This window comes from Prionailurus bengalensis, chromosome A2 (assembly GCF_016509475.1).
Source record: "Prionailurus bengalensis isolate Pbe53 chromosome A2, Fcat_Pben_1.1_paternal_pri, whole genome shotgun sequence".
In the NCBI taxonomy this organism is placed as follows: Eukaryota; Metazoa; Chordata; class Mammalia; order Carnivora; family Felidae; genus Prionailurus; species Prionailurus bengalensis.
Genome location: NC_057348.1, coordinates 23,520,357 through 23,535,225, shown reverse-complemented (window position 1 = coordinate 23,535,225; position 14,869 = coordinate 23,520,357). Strand labels below are relative to the sequence as shown.

General features: G+C 38.9%; 1 protein-coding gene across 3 annotated transcripts in view; it reads right to left on the bottom strand.

Annotated features, from left to right (window-relative positions):
- Positions 1-14,869, bottom strand: part of CACNA2D3 (calcium voltage-gated channel auxiliary subunit alpha2delta 3) — an 860,144-nt gene that overhangs the window by 29,061 nt on the left and 816,214 nt on the right. The gene's annotated exons all lie outside the window — the stretch shown is intronic.

Below are 14,869 nucleotides of genomic sequence, written 5' to 3'. Positions count from 1 at the left end.
GAGAGTGAATAAACATCTATAGCCACACAACAGAGTACCACTAAGTAGCTGTGGGAAAGAATAAGGGAGATCTCACTCCCCAAACTGATGAAGAAAGATCTACAGCACATATAATATAGAAAGTTAGGTGCCTAACAGCATATGCTATGCTTCCTTTTGTGAAATAAAGGGAAAAACCTGACTACGTTTCTTTTTTTTTTATATTAAAACAAAAGAAAACAAAACAAAACTGGAAAGCTAAACCAAGAGCTAACAAAAATGAGGGAGAAAATGGGTGGAGAATTGGGGATGGAAGTGATGTGCCTCTGAATTGCATCATTTCATGGCTATGACCTTGATACCATGAGCACATTTTATGTAACCAAAAAAAAAAATCTTCCTCAAATTTAAAACAAAATCCCTTATTGTATATGAAATTGTTGGCATTACCACACAAAGAAAAGAAGCATTTCAATTGACTTTAAAACACAGTATTTGCAGACTAATTCCATCTTGGGATCTAGCCTAAAAACAAAATAAAGACCACAAAGAATTCTTAAACAACACATGGTCATGCTATTGTTAGCAATAATATTGGTATTGCTATTTCAAAGTAATTTTATGTATATTGTAGCTTAAGCAAATGATTAATATGTTAATGTGGCTACGGGCTGAGATTTTTAGTGTAAGAGTAAACCAAAGTAGCTAATTAAAAATCATGCAATTTTGAATTGGAATCGGAATTATCCAGGGTAGAAGCCCTGGATTTATTTTCCCTTTCTAAACAAATATGTTTCCTGGCTCTTATTCCTGAAAAGACTTAGAAGATTTTGGCAAAGCCATGGTAATGAATAGTTGGGCCTAGACTGTGGTCTCTAAATAATATCACCCAATAAACAGAACCAAGACTCCCTGGAAAATAGCTGATTCCAGATCTGAAGCATAAAATGTATAAAATAAGTCTAGAATATCTTGTTTATGCAGAAGCTAAGGAAAGTATCAGAGACTAATGAGGTCTTGTCACAAAGGACACAGGGATCAAACTGAAGGGGCTCCCGTGGGCCAAGATGAAAGTTATAAATCAAAATGACTTTAAGTCTGCAAAGAATTAAAATACATATAAGTACATCTAAATCCTTAAGTTTGTCATGTTATTTTCTTTTTTTTTAATTTTTTTTAACATTTATTTATTTTTGAGTGAAAGAGACAGAGCGTGAGAGGGAGAGGGACAGAGAGAGAGGGAGACACAGAACTGGAAGCAGGCTCCAGGCTCTGAGATGTCAGCACAGAGCCTGATGCGGGGCTCGAACTCACAAACCATGAGATCATGACCTGAGCTGAAGTCGGACGCTCAACCGACTAAGCCACCCAGGTGCCCCTGTCATGTTATTTTAAAAGCTAAGTTGTTCATCATTAAAGTTGCTAAGGCACCAAGTCATTATTCTGAAAACTGATAGACACAATCAAGAATGTATCCTGCTATCAGTACAAATTACATTTTTAGGCAAGCAAATCATTCATCATTCAGCAAAGACTGCAGAATCACCGTTTACAAATTATTTTCCAATCTTCTGGAAACAGTGGATCCAGGAATGGATCATCAGTGGATCTAAAAGCGACTGAGGGCAACTTGATAGGGTCAGGCTGACACATGTGAATCCAAGGATTAACCTCAGCATCACTAGTGTGATGAGGGTGTGGGCCATGTGTGCCTCCTGATACCATGTAATAGGAAGTAAATGGCACTTCCTATAGAGTATTTATTCCCACTGAAAGAAACTTGATCAGAATCTAATCAGTGCCTATATCTAACCACCAATTTACAGAAACTACCAGGAAAAGAGACCCATTAAACAACACCCCCGGAAGCAACTGGTCAAGTCCAGAATATATAGAGCATCCTACAGTACAAATGACCTCACAGCCAAAGGCACTGCATGCAATTCATTTGGTTTTGCTTCCAACAAAAATAACTTTTATACTTTTTTAAAACTTTTACACTTACATGAAAACAACAGATCCCACTTTAAAAAACTGGTGAATCTTGAATATAGACAGGTTGTAAGATAATATTTAAGAGCTACTATTAATTTTATAGGGTGTTATAATGGCATTGTGGTTAAGAAGTGTTTTTTTAAGTCCTTTTATGTAAGAGATACACTATAAATACTCTAAAGTATTTACAGATGAAAAAATATGATGTCATGGATTTGCTTTAAAATACTCCAGCAAAATAATAATAGCAGTACTACTAATGATTTAATAGTCATAAGAAGAATGTAGATGGGGTTACCTGGAACAAGATGGGTAAAACATTGGTAGTTGTTGAAGCTGCGTCCTAGGTGCATGGGCTCTTTATACTGTAATTCCTCATTTTGCATGATTATCATATTACTATTGAAAAGGCTTAAAAATTAATCTTTTCCAGTGAGCATTAAAATGTCAAAAAGATTTATATGTCCATGTTTTTTCTGAACTCTAGCACTTTCTGCATGTTTTCCCCTTAGCTGATCTACAAACTATCATTTGTGACAGATAAAAAGAATACCACAGTCCCACGCACTGGGGCATTTTCTAAAGATGGACATTGTCGAGAAGGTCCTGGTACTTACTGTTCTTTGGATTCTAAGGGTAGAGTGATGAAGGCTTAAGTTTTTTTTACATTTTAAGTTTCTTTTAATGCCTCTTTTAAGTTTCCCTATGGTCCTATTTTCAAGAAATGTAGTTTGGGAAGGTGCTAGAAGGATCTTTCAGTGTAGTCAATGTGTCCTTCCTGTTTTGTTTTTTTTTTAACTAGACAGCCAAGAGTAGCACTTCTACTTTATAAACCCAGTCGGACACCTGATGACTCCTTCCTCTTTGACACAAAGCTCTAGGTTACTATATCCTACAAAACTTCCTGGCTTAATAGCTGCATCAATATATTAATATTTATGAATTCAGGATGTATATTCAGCATCCTAGCTATTTCATTTTTCTCAGCATTATGTCCTTGGCATCATCTTATAAAATCCCAAGTCATGATGGACTTCTATCTCATTCAGTCTGTAATGGAAATTATTAGCCTAAAACAGTGGCTCTCCAGATGGGTTTTATGAAACTATCTTGCCAAATATTGATGAATGCTTGGTGAATTCCCAGTTAAAAAGAGCTCAAAAGCTTTATTCACTACAGGATTTCTCAGAGCTTTTAACAGGCTAACATGAATTCTAACTTTCTATGAGGAATAAGGAATAATAGCATTTCATACTTGTCAATGCATATTAATATATGTGTATACCACATTCCAAATCTCTAAATATTCTTATATGGGCACACATCACTTAGCTTCATGCCTATAGATAAATATTCCTATGTCCACGTACAGCATTTTACCGAATGCTATAGATGAATATTTACATGTGTACATACAGCATTTCATGTCATATTTGTCAATACATGTTCATATATGGATATATAGTATTTCTCAAACCCAGTGGACAAACATGGCCTGAAGAAGCCCAAGGATTAAAAAAAATGTAGGTTGAAAAATGGCAACTGGTATGATCACCGTAATAACTTAAAGTGGGTGGGGGGTGGACAAAAGGTTTAAAAGAAAATAGGACACATTCATAGACCTTAGTATGGATTTTACTCTGACTCTTCTAGGCACCATGACCAAATTGTTCAACCTTAACAGAATTTGATTGCTTGAAGTTTTTGTCTATTTGTACAAAACAACCCAACTTTTAGAAGCAACTACTTTACCACAGGTGGTAGTGAGTGGGAGAGTCTTCAAAATCAGGCAAAATAAATTGTTACAGGGATGCAATGACTTCTTGGGAAGGTCATTCAACTAGGTTACAAGGTCAAGGGCAAGAACCTAACTGACCTGATTTTAATTCCCTGGTGCTTACCACAATGTCTGCCACCACACAGGTGCACAGGGAACAAATTATTACACAAATGGAATGCATTTAATAAAATATATTTAATCTAGAAGCAGCAGAGTTGTACTTTCCAGTTTTTGGCTTTAAAAAATATATATGTTTAATGCTGGAGGGGGGAAAAAAGATTACTTCAGAGGAGGAAAGTGACATCACAGATGATTTAGAAAAAGAAATAAAACCTAACACTAAAATGAGAGGGGAAATGTCTGCCATGATACACTAAGCTGTTAATTTTCTCATCCTTTAAAAATCATCGTGGTGGTAATCTGGAGAAATCCATTCCTGTTTACTTTTTTCCCTTTCTAAATTGACGGTGATGACTGACTTCCTGCATCCTGGCTTCTGTTTACAGTTGGGCACACCCTCTTGCAGGGAGGTATTACCTGCTTTCTCCAAGATCCTAGGATACAAGTTCTAAAATTCCTTCTCTCAAAGATGCCAATGATGTCTGGGTGGATTCTGTGCAGATTTTCCTGAAGTCCTTGGCTCACAGCTCACTTATGATTCCTCATCCCTTTTCAACTGTCGGTCATCTTCCAAAAATTCAACTTAAACACTAGGTTAGCCATCTTTCTCTGAGTCCAGTTGTGTGATAACAACACCTCTGGGTTGTAGCCCTGAGCAAACAACAGTTGTATGTACATCACTACAAACCATCTCTGAATCTTTGGGGAGGGTGAAATGCACATGAAAGTTTTGTTACTACTTCATGCTTGGTTGCAACTTCTTTTTTCTGTCTTAGTTATTTCTGGCTTCTTCTTTGTGTTTGCCAATAAGAAAAAAGAGAGAGGAGTCAAACTTTCGGCAATGGAGTCAGGAAAATACTGTCACATCTTATTGTATTTATCCTCGAAGATGCTCCGGAAGCCTCCCAGCCTGGCTGTGCATCAGCATCACCTGGAGAACCTAGCCAAAATACAGATTCTCAGACCCACCTCCTGGACAGTGGGAGTCAGCAGGTCAGGGTGAGACCCAAGAACATCCTTTCCCACAGGCACCCTAGATGATTCTGATGAGCCTTGTCCTATGTTTAAAAACTACTGTGAAATATTTCAAAAGAAAAAAAAAATAGAACAATGACATCATTTTAGAAAGTGGGAAATAAAATTCCTTTGCTCACTGTGACTATTAAAAATAAATCATATGGGATGTTCTAAGAATATAAGATGGAGATAATCATAATAAGGAGAATTGGCTTGTTATGTGGTTAATAGCCTAAGCCAAATGGTTTAATCAAAGTGCCCACAGGTCGGGCCCCCTGAAAAACAGCCTGTCGAATTTTACTTTAAAAAAAATTTTAGGGGCGCCTGCGTGGCTCAGTCGGTTGAGCATCCGACTACGGCTCAGGTCATGATCTCGTGGTCTGTGAGTTCGAGCCCCGCGTCGGGCTCTGTGCTGACAGCTCAGAGCCTGGAGCCTGCTTCGGATTCTGTGTCTCCCTCACTCTCTGCCCCTCCCCCGCTCATGCTCTGTCTCTCTCTGTCAAAAATAAATAAAACATTAAAAAAATTTTTTAAAAAATTTAGACCACTGTTCAGAAAACACTTGATGAAATCGATGTTGCATCTCCAGAGCAAAGTTAAGTGGAGAAGTCTAGCTAATGTGCATTGAAGATCTCTCTCCCCAGTCAGCTCCGTCACTGGGGCTAACATAGTTCAACCTCTATCCTAGCCCATGAATTACAAGATGGTTACCTGCATTCACTGCTTCCCCTAATATGTAGAGACGTGGCAGAAGAGCATTTTTAGATTGATCCTAGATACCCTGACCATCCATCTTTCTTTCCTGGCATGCAATTTGCAAGCCTAGAAAACAAGGTTGCATATTATTTGTTTTGCCTCCTTTCTTAAAAACCAATTCAGTTTTCCAAGCTTGATAGGCATGCATTTGAAGGCTGTGCAGAGACACAAGAGGTGATGAATAGCCTAGTCAGGAAATGGTTGGAATCAATAGCATTAGCATAATTTATTGGAGAGACGGACTGTAGGCTAAATAAGCATTCTGGACCACAGAGGGCAGCTCAGAGAACTGTGTGAATTTATACACCTGAGCACTTTATCCTGTTTTCATCAAGGCTCATTAATCTCAACAATTTTTCATGTTGCTTTAATTTTCCTGATCGGTTGTACTTACAGCCATGCTCACACATTCAGAAAGTGTTTCTGAAGCTCATTTTTCTGTGACCCCCTCCACCAGCCTGTGTAACGTCATTTTAGTGTTGCTTATTAAGTTGAAATAATTAACTTGGCACCCCACTAGAAGTCGATACTTTTTGTTAAAAGTGGCCTTAAAAAAATCATCTAAGGAGGTTTATAAATGATTACTAACAAAAGTATTAACTGTGTAAACCTGTCTATCACTACTGTACTTTCTGTTTTTCTTACGTCTTAGGCTAAATTGCAAACAGGCTTCTCCTCTATCACCTTATAAGAAATAAAAGCTTAAACCAAATTAAGTTTCCACCCTCAGCTGGCACCACATCTTCCTGGAGCCGGTGTTTTGGAAAGTAACTTCTCTCTATTATCTATTCTTTATAAAAGTTACATCATATCCCTGAAAATAAGCAACAGAAAAAGGAATCAAAAGAAAAATAAACATTTATTTATCTGTAGCATGAAAACTAACTGTCATCAAGATTTATCTTCACAAAGAATGGTTCCGGACTCTTTTACTTCTAGGAATTGATACTAAAAGTATCATTACATGGATACATGGAGTTTTAAGAGTAAAGACATTCATTTGTGATGTCATTGCTTATACAGCAAATATTATGAACAGCCTAAATGGGGCTGGTTAAGGAAACTAGTAAACCTACACACCGTGTCGTTATTTTAAGAATTTATGTTGCAGATTTATTTCAGGGCAATAACATATGCTCATGATGTTTCAAATTTTAAAAAAGCACGTTATAAAATAATATTTATAATATTGTGCCATTTTTTAAAAACAAAATAAAACAAAAATAATTTACAGAAAACATGAATGAAAGCAAACAGCAAACGTCTATCAGTGGTTTTGCTTCTGGAGGACGAGACTACAGGTAATTCTCTACCATTTCCATAAGGCCATGTATGACTTTGTAATGACAAAATCATTATGATGAGCTCTGTTTTTCATATAATACGTGGGCTAAAAAACAGTTAATATTGTTATTCTATAAGTTCAATATAAAAGTCGAATATCTTAAAAGAAGAGAATACCAACAGACTAGTAAGAGGAAAAGAGAAGTAAGGGCATAATTAGAGAACCCACAGAGGGAGAAATGTAAGTGGCTTTAAAACATAGAAAATATATTTGGCCTCAGTCATTAAAAGCAGAGTTAAGATAACAATGATATTCCATTTTTCATCTCCCAGATTGGCAAAGGACACAACATTTTGGTAATGCGCTATGCCGGTAAGAGTATAACTAACGTAAATCCTTCATGAGGATTTAGGAATGCAAATTGGCTTCACATCACCACAGTGCATTTCTGCAGGATATATCAAAATCACAAATATGCATACACTTTGACCCATCAATTCTTCTCGTCATTTACCATACAAATAAATTACATAGTGCATGAAAACATTCCTTTCTACTCTGCTTCAAGTAGCCAATGTTTGGGGTCTAATTTGGGTTAAATGAAAATATCCCTCCCAATGGAATCTCAGGTAACCACCCCCCCTTTTTTTAATAAAAAAACAAATCTATGTAATGATGTAAAGATAGTTTCAGATATATCAGGTGGAAAAAAAGTGAAGTACAGTATGTATACTATGTTCTCATTCCTGTAGAAAAAAATGAGTGGTATTAAAAAACGTGTGCTTTTATTTGCATAAGACATCCTTGGACGGGTGCACTAGGACCTAGAAACAATGGCTGTCCTCTAGACAGGATTCAGGGGTAATGGGTGGTGGGAGATTTCATTCTCACTGCATATCCTTACACTATTTGAATTATTGACTATATTTGTATATCATACTTTGTATAATCGCTTATTTATGTGTTTAGTTAATAGTTATTTTAAAAGTTACCAGCTATGGGGGAGATCCAATTCTCACTGCATATCCTCATATACTATTTGAATTACTTACTATATTTGTATATCGTATTTTATTTATGAATTCAGTCAGTTAATAGTTACTTAAAAAATTATCAGCTATTGGGGTGCCCGGGTTGGTCAGTCGGTTGAGCTTCCAACTTCAGCTCAGGTCATGATCTCGGAGTTCGTGAGTTCGAACCCCGCAATGGGCTCTGTGTGGACAGCTCAGAGCCTGGAGCCTGCTTCAGATTCTGTGTCTCCCTCTCTCTGCCCCTTCCCGGCTCATGCTCTGTCTCTCTCTCTCAAAAAATGAATAAACGTTAAAAAAAATTATAAAAAATTATCAGCTATGGAGAAGAAGCAATGTGACAGAGAAAAATTCTTAATAGGCTGTCGCCTGGGCTTTGCATTTGGAATCAGCTGCTTTTTCCCTGTGGGACATTAGGCAAGCATCTTCCCTTCTCTGGACCATCTTCTCTTTTCCTAAGGAGAATCACAAAGTTCTCTTTTTGCTCTGGGTAATATGAGCTTTTAGTTGTTTCCAAAACACACACATATTTGTTTTCAAATATCATACAAAATAACAGGTGTCTCAGCTACTGGAATTACAAACACACCCTGTCCTCTGTTGCTCACTTACAAGGCTCTTGGGAAACTCTATCTCAATCAACACTTTTCTGAATACTATTTTACATCCAAAGCTGTATTTTAAGTGCTAAGAATACAGGAATTAACATGACATGCCCCATCTATATTGAATTCAGTAGAAGACTGAGCCATTGAATACCAACTAAATGCCAGGGGCTGGATGAAGCTTTTTAAAAATAATTGGGGGCGCCTGGGTGGCGCAGTCGGTTAAGCGTCTGACTTCAGCCAGGTCACGATCTCGCGGTCCGGGAGTTCGAGCCCCGCATCGGGCTCTGGGCTGATGGCTCAGAGCCTGGAGCCTGTTTCCGATTCTGTGTCTCCCTCTCTCTCTGCCCCTCCCCCGTTCATGCTCTGTCTCTCTCTGTCCCAAAAATAAATAAACGTTGAAAAAAAATTAAAAAAAAATAATTGTACCTTGTAATAGTCACATCAACCCAGCCCCCCTGTAGACACTATTAGCATCGTCATCTTTCAGATGACCAGATGGCAACTAAGATGGGTAATTCACTCACAGGCAAAGGTCACCCAGTTAGGAAGTCATGGGATTAAGAATTCAAACCCAGGTTTGCATGACGACACCAAAGCCTGAACTACGTTTTACCACTGTTCCAGCCTATTTCACCTGATTTGGTGTGTGAGGAAGACAAAGAAACACATGCTTAAACAGCAATGCACCAGGCACTGCAAGAAACCCTCCAAGTAGGTCAGATGGAGAATTGCATGAAACTGGTATTCAGGAAGTATATGGCTCTTGTCAAATTGGATGTTTGTAATTTCTTCCCATAGATCAAATGAATTGGTACAACTGTCAGTTTCCCAAATAAACCTTCACGGTGAGACAAACTCGGTCTGACATAGGTGACTTGGTACTATGATGGAGAGGCTTTTTCCTGGATGCCAGAGGAATTCTCTATCAGGCTTCAGTGTCAGGAAGATGCTGATCTAACCCAAATCTAGAATTTAGCAGCTCTGTAACACTGGTCAAGGGCTTAACTCCTCTGAGCCTCAGGTTCCTACTTGGCAAAATGCAGAAGAAACAAACAAATGGGAAGAACAAGATACATGGAAATAGATATGAAGCGCTTAGCAAAAAGTAGACATTCAATAAACAGAAATCATGTATAAATTCTCATACAGGCTGGGATGTACTCAAATAATGCAGGACTGCAGGAGCAACGTACTTCAACAGAAATGGAATCATTCCTGAAATATATAATTTGTTTTCTAAAAGTCAGTAGCAGAGAGTTTTGTTTGAGAAGCATCTGCTATAAAGATTCTAGCCTGAGAATTTCTCCCACATCACTCTGACTGATCACTTACACCTCTAGATATGTGGACCATGGGTGATTCTGATCCTCATCTTATAACCTCTCCACCCATTTTTCTTCCCAATGCGCAAAGAACCTTGGTCATTAACCAGTGGCTGATGTGTTGTTAAGGATCTTGGGCTATATCTTCCTAGGCATGAAAGGTGGTACTGAGGTTAATGCTTGCCTCCACCCTAGGTTGCCAAGGGGTTTTCCTGTCAAAATCATAAGCAATCCTAAAAAGGTGGAAGTGGAGGTCACCTGAAAGAGAGAGAAAGAGAGAGAGAGAGAGAGAGAGAGAGAGAGAAATGCCAAGTCTCGAAGAAAAGCTGATCATTAAAAAATGAATTCCCTTCTTGAGTATACAAAATGTCCTGTGAAAAAGTGGTTCGTGTCTAGAAATTTTATGTCTATATTCAATATGCTGCATTTCAAGCAGCATTTCTGCTTTGATCCTTTGAGCTCCTTTAATACATCAGATGGGTTTTTAATACCCATAGGAATATATAAACTCTTTCCAAGCTAAACAAACGGAGGGCAAGCTGGAGAGTTAATAAACACACATCTATAGGGTTTTGGCAACTTGCTAAGCCACTTCAGGTGCAGCACGGGGCAGCCCAAGGGAGGAACACAGACTGCTCTTTGAGGTGGGGATGGTGGGCGTCACAGCACAAACAGCCATTGGGATGGAGACAATGCACCGCAGAAATGCAGCTCGAAAACGTCAATGGTGTGGACACAGCTCTGCACTCCTCCATTCCCCATGCAAATAAACATTCTAAAAATACTCCTTGGCTATGCTGGTCTCCTACCCTCCGGCATGGAAGAGGAAAGCCTCACTGTGTTGTGAGCCCAGCCAAACTTACATATGCTCCCACCCCGCTTTCCCACACATTAAGAAATGCACAAATGGGAAATTGTGAGACTCATTCATGTCAGGTAGAGACCTGCCTACTCATTACAGACATGCGCCCCTCTCATTTTGCATCACGGACTCGTGAGGGAAAACAGTAATTTACAACATTTCCTGTACTAAAACCTCTCCAAATACTGATTATCAAAGGGCAAGTAAAGATAGCAACATCTACACAACCACCATTCTATCTGGAACCTCAAAGTTGTAATCGTCCTTGTGTTTGCAATAGGGCACCCTTCTTCCTTTGAGCATCTGAGAAAGAATCAGTGAAGTCCGGTCTCCACTAAAGTACCTCATTGAGTTGAGATCCAGAAGAACTGGTAGGAAATTCAACCAGAGGTTTTAATCCCAATTATTCTAATGCCTCCGGGACATATTTTCATCTTCCGGCACTATTTCAACAATTCAAAATACAGCTCCCACGATAAGCATTTACCTCCCTTTCCCCTTTTTTTAAAGTTTAAAGCCAGCATGTTTTTAGCAACCACACACACACAGCACTAACTAGGTTGTTGACTGTAAGAGCCAGTATTGAATTATTCAAACCTGGCACCATACCCATAATATGAAAAGAAGGCGGCCCTTTATTAAGGGTAAGGGATGAGTGGCACATTCTCAACATTAGATGACCAAGTGTTGAGAAGCTTCCAGATTGCATATTCATGTTTTAAATCTTTTGTGTTGGAAAGGAATTGGTTTTAGGATCCAGAAGTTATTCCTACCACCTTTCTGAGCTGTAGAACAGGAAGCAAGAACCAAGCAAGGAGGAGGTGGCTGGCTTTCCTCCACCACAGCTGGGGTGTGACACTGTAAAATTCAAAGGGACACAGCTCTGTATATTACCAGCCAACATGGCAAGGTGTAAGTGAGTAAATGACACCAAGGGAAAATTTGGAGAAAAAAAAATGCACCACTCTCAATCTCCAAAGGGAAGAATTTGACCTTTGGTGTTAATCTCATTGTAGAATGGAAAGTTGTCTTGTTTAGAAGTGAACTAAGCCCGTTGGAAAGGGCCAATGATTATTTCATGGGAAATTGAATCACATTTATTTACACATTTTAAACAAGATTGAGTACAGTAGTTTGGCAAGAATCTATAGAGCAGGAGATACAAAAATATTTCAACAAATTAGTGTATGCTTGCAAATTAAGTGGTTAAAACTGTTACATTTTAACGCCTACAAATTACATTATTCATGACACTAATGTACTCCCACTGGCAAAGCCTGTGTCCAATTTGTGTAATGAAGTATCTGATCACTATTGAATATGTGTAGTCCTTAATTCAGATTTCCAAAAATATTTTTTTTTTTTTTTTTTTTTTACGAACCAAGAGCTCAAGTAGATCCAAGAAGTGGCAAAAATCCAAGATCCACTTTATCTAGGACAGTCTCATTGGAGCAAAAACCTCACCAACTACTTTTCCTGATTGAAACTATTAGTTTTACCTTCCGGGCTAAGAAATCTGGAAGAAGAGCCTGACTGGAGTTCTGTGGTTTTCCTACATCCCTGTCAACACAGATGGGTTTGTGGATTGTGCTCTATAAAAATATCTCCCATTTATGCAGCATTTACTCTGTGCTGGGCACTGTGCTAACTATGAGGGTTATACTTTTTTTTTTTTTAACCCACACAGAGATCCTATGAGGCAGGTCCTTGGGGAGATGAGCAGAGCCCAGAACATTTAAATAACTGATTAAAATCTTGCATGATTAAGTGTGATAGCCCAGACTGTAGTCCAGCCCCAGAGCCCAGCCTCTTAGCCTTGACTCAGGAAGGCACCGTGTCCCCATTGTGCAATGGATCCATTTTACAGGTCGTTTCCAGAAGGCCCACTGGTAAGAACACCTGCAGGGCATTCGCTGGGAACAGTCTGAAGACTTGCGGTAAAACGCCCACCCAGTGTGAGACCCCAACAGGAAATTGGAGAAGTTTGCAGGAAAATGGAATCCCTGAACGATGGTTCTCTGAACTGGAGCCCACGAAACATGTCAACGCAGCTTCGAGACCAATTACTTTCTTTCAGTTTAGCGGACAAATGAAAGGCTCATGGGGAGAAGTGATGAGAGAAGGAAAAGTGTAGCCACAGCTTTCGGGGCTTCCAAGAAGATGAGCAAAGCTTGCGTTCTGATCCCAAAGTGAAACTGATGGCAACATAATTTTTATGAAAAGCGATGAGTGATACCACCCCCCCCCCAAAAAAAAGGACATCCGCACACACTTATACACACACACACACACACACCCAAAAAAAAAAAATCTAATTTGCCTTAAAAAATGAATATCTTGCCAGCATTGTAACGTGACAAGGTTTTTAAAGCTCAGGCGTTGTATGCGTTACACATGTTCCCCTTTACTCTTGATTAATTATTTTTCTTAACAGGCTAGAAGTAGTTAATTTAGCAGTTGATTTTCATTCCAAGTGGATCCCCGTCTCAGCAAAGGCTGGGAGGGTATCAAGAAGGAGAGAAACGTATTGGAAAATAGTAAAACATTACATTCTCTTTAGATCCCCAATTTTGTTCAACTTGTTGACAGTCACAAATGCCCAGAAAATATGGGCTGAGTTGTTTTCGATTGCTGTTTGAATAACAGATTAATTTAATAATCAGTGGGATATTGAATGACGAAAATTATTGGTTAACGCAGCCAAACCACCAACCCTAATGACATTCTTATGTAAATTCTTATTTTCTTTTAGGCTCCTGCATTCTTAATAAACCCTATATTTTTGAAAATCCTTTTTTAAACATTGCATACTGTCCTTCTGTTATACTATAGCTGTCTATGGCATTGACGGCTAGATGTCCACTTCTAGAGTTGCCAATTTGAAGGTTTCTATGTAGAGCAACTGAGTCACCTCTTGATGTATTTTCCATATAAAACCATCGAGTGATTCTGGAAACAGGCACAAAAACAGAGTTAGGAGCAGTCGGTCTTCAAAGATTACCGGAGACCAGAAAGACTTGGACGATACGGCCAGAACCACCTGACATGGTTTCCTGAGTTCTAGCAACATGCTTAAGCAGCAAGGACATCTGATCGCTTCTAAGAGATGGGCAGATTGTTGGTGACAGTCCACAGCAACATGCAGCATGAGGCATGTTCCCGTGGGAAGCGCACAGTTCCCTGGGATCGCTACTCTATGGTTTGCCATTGCTTGTGGAGGAAAGTAATCGCTGCCTTGAGAAGGGTTTGTAATGGACACAGTTTTGTATGTTCCATTGCGGGAGGCGAGATGTTTTTCTTTGAAAAAGATCTTAGTGCGTAATTTCTGAAATGCTATAATTTTCACCAAACTCCGTTTCCAACTCACTCCTGGCCAAAGGCTGCAGAATTGTGTTATTTTTGAATGTCACTGCCCCTGACCTGAAGTTACCTACAAAGTTGGTCAAGAATTAGTAATTGTCTTAGAGAACCAGTCCTGTAGAATCTCACTCTTTCCAGGCAGAGGTTGACAAATTTCTACAGGAATTAGATGTAAAGCAGACGTGTGAATTCAGCTTCCTGCTTGACAGCAAACGTGTAGGCCATTGTCCTGAAATATCTACCAGCCGTCAACAAGGGAAAGATGACAAAATAACATTATTTTTCTCCTTAACATATTTCATTCCAAGAAGACGAAGATAATTTAAAATGTAAGTTGTTATCTTCATATATACTTTGAGAAATACTCAGATATATTTTCTAACAAATTTCCTTTCATAAGATGGGGAAAGGAAAGAGGGAAAGGGATATGCAAAAGATAATAAAAGACTTGGTCCTTCAAGAGCATCTGAGACTATTGTCATGAGCCTGTTTTGTATGATATGAGAGTTATAGGATGATTTTTGGATTAGAAAAAAAATAGTCACAGATTGGTTTCTCACTCAACTAGTTACCCCAGCTGATCTGTCGATTTCTAACCCTTAAAAAGAGGAGGAGATGGAGGAGGGGATACAAATGGGTTTTGCGTTCTATCAGGACCAGAGTCGGTATGGGTGTGTGTGCTGTGCAGGGGAATGGTGGGCAGCATGGTCCTTCTGAATCATGACTTCCTGCCCAAAGAGATCACCACTGCCACTCT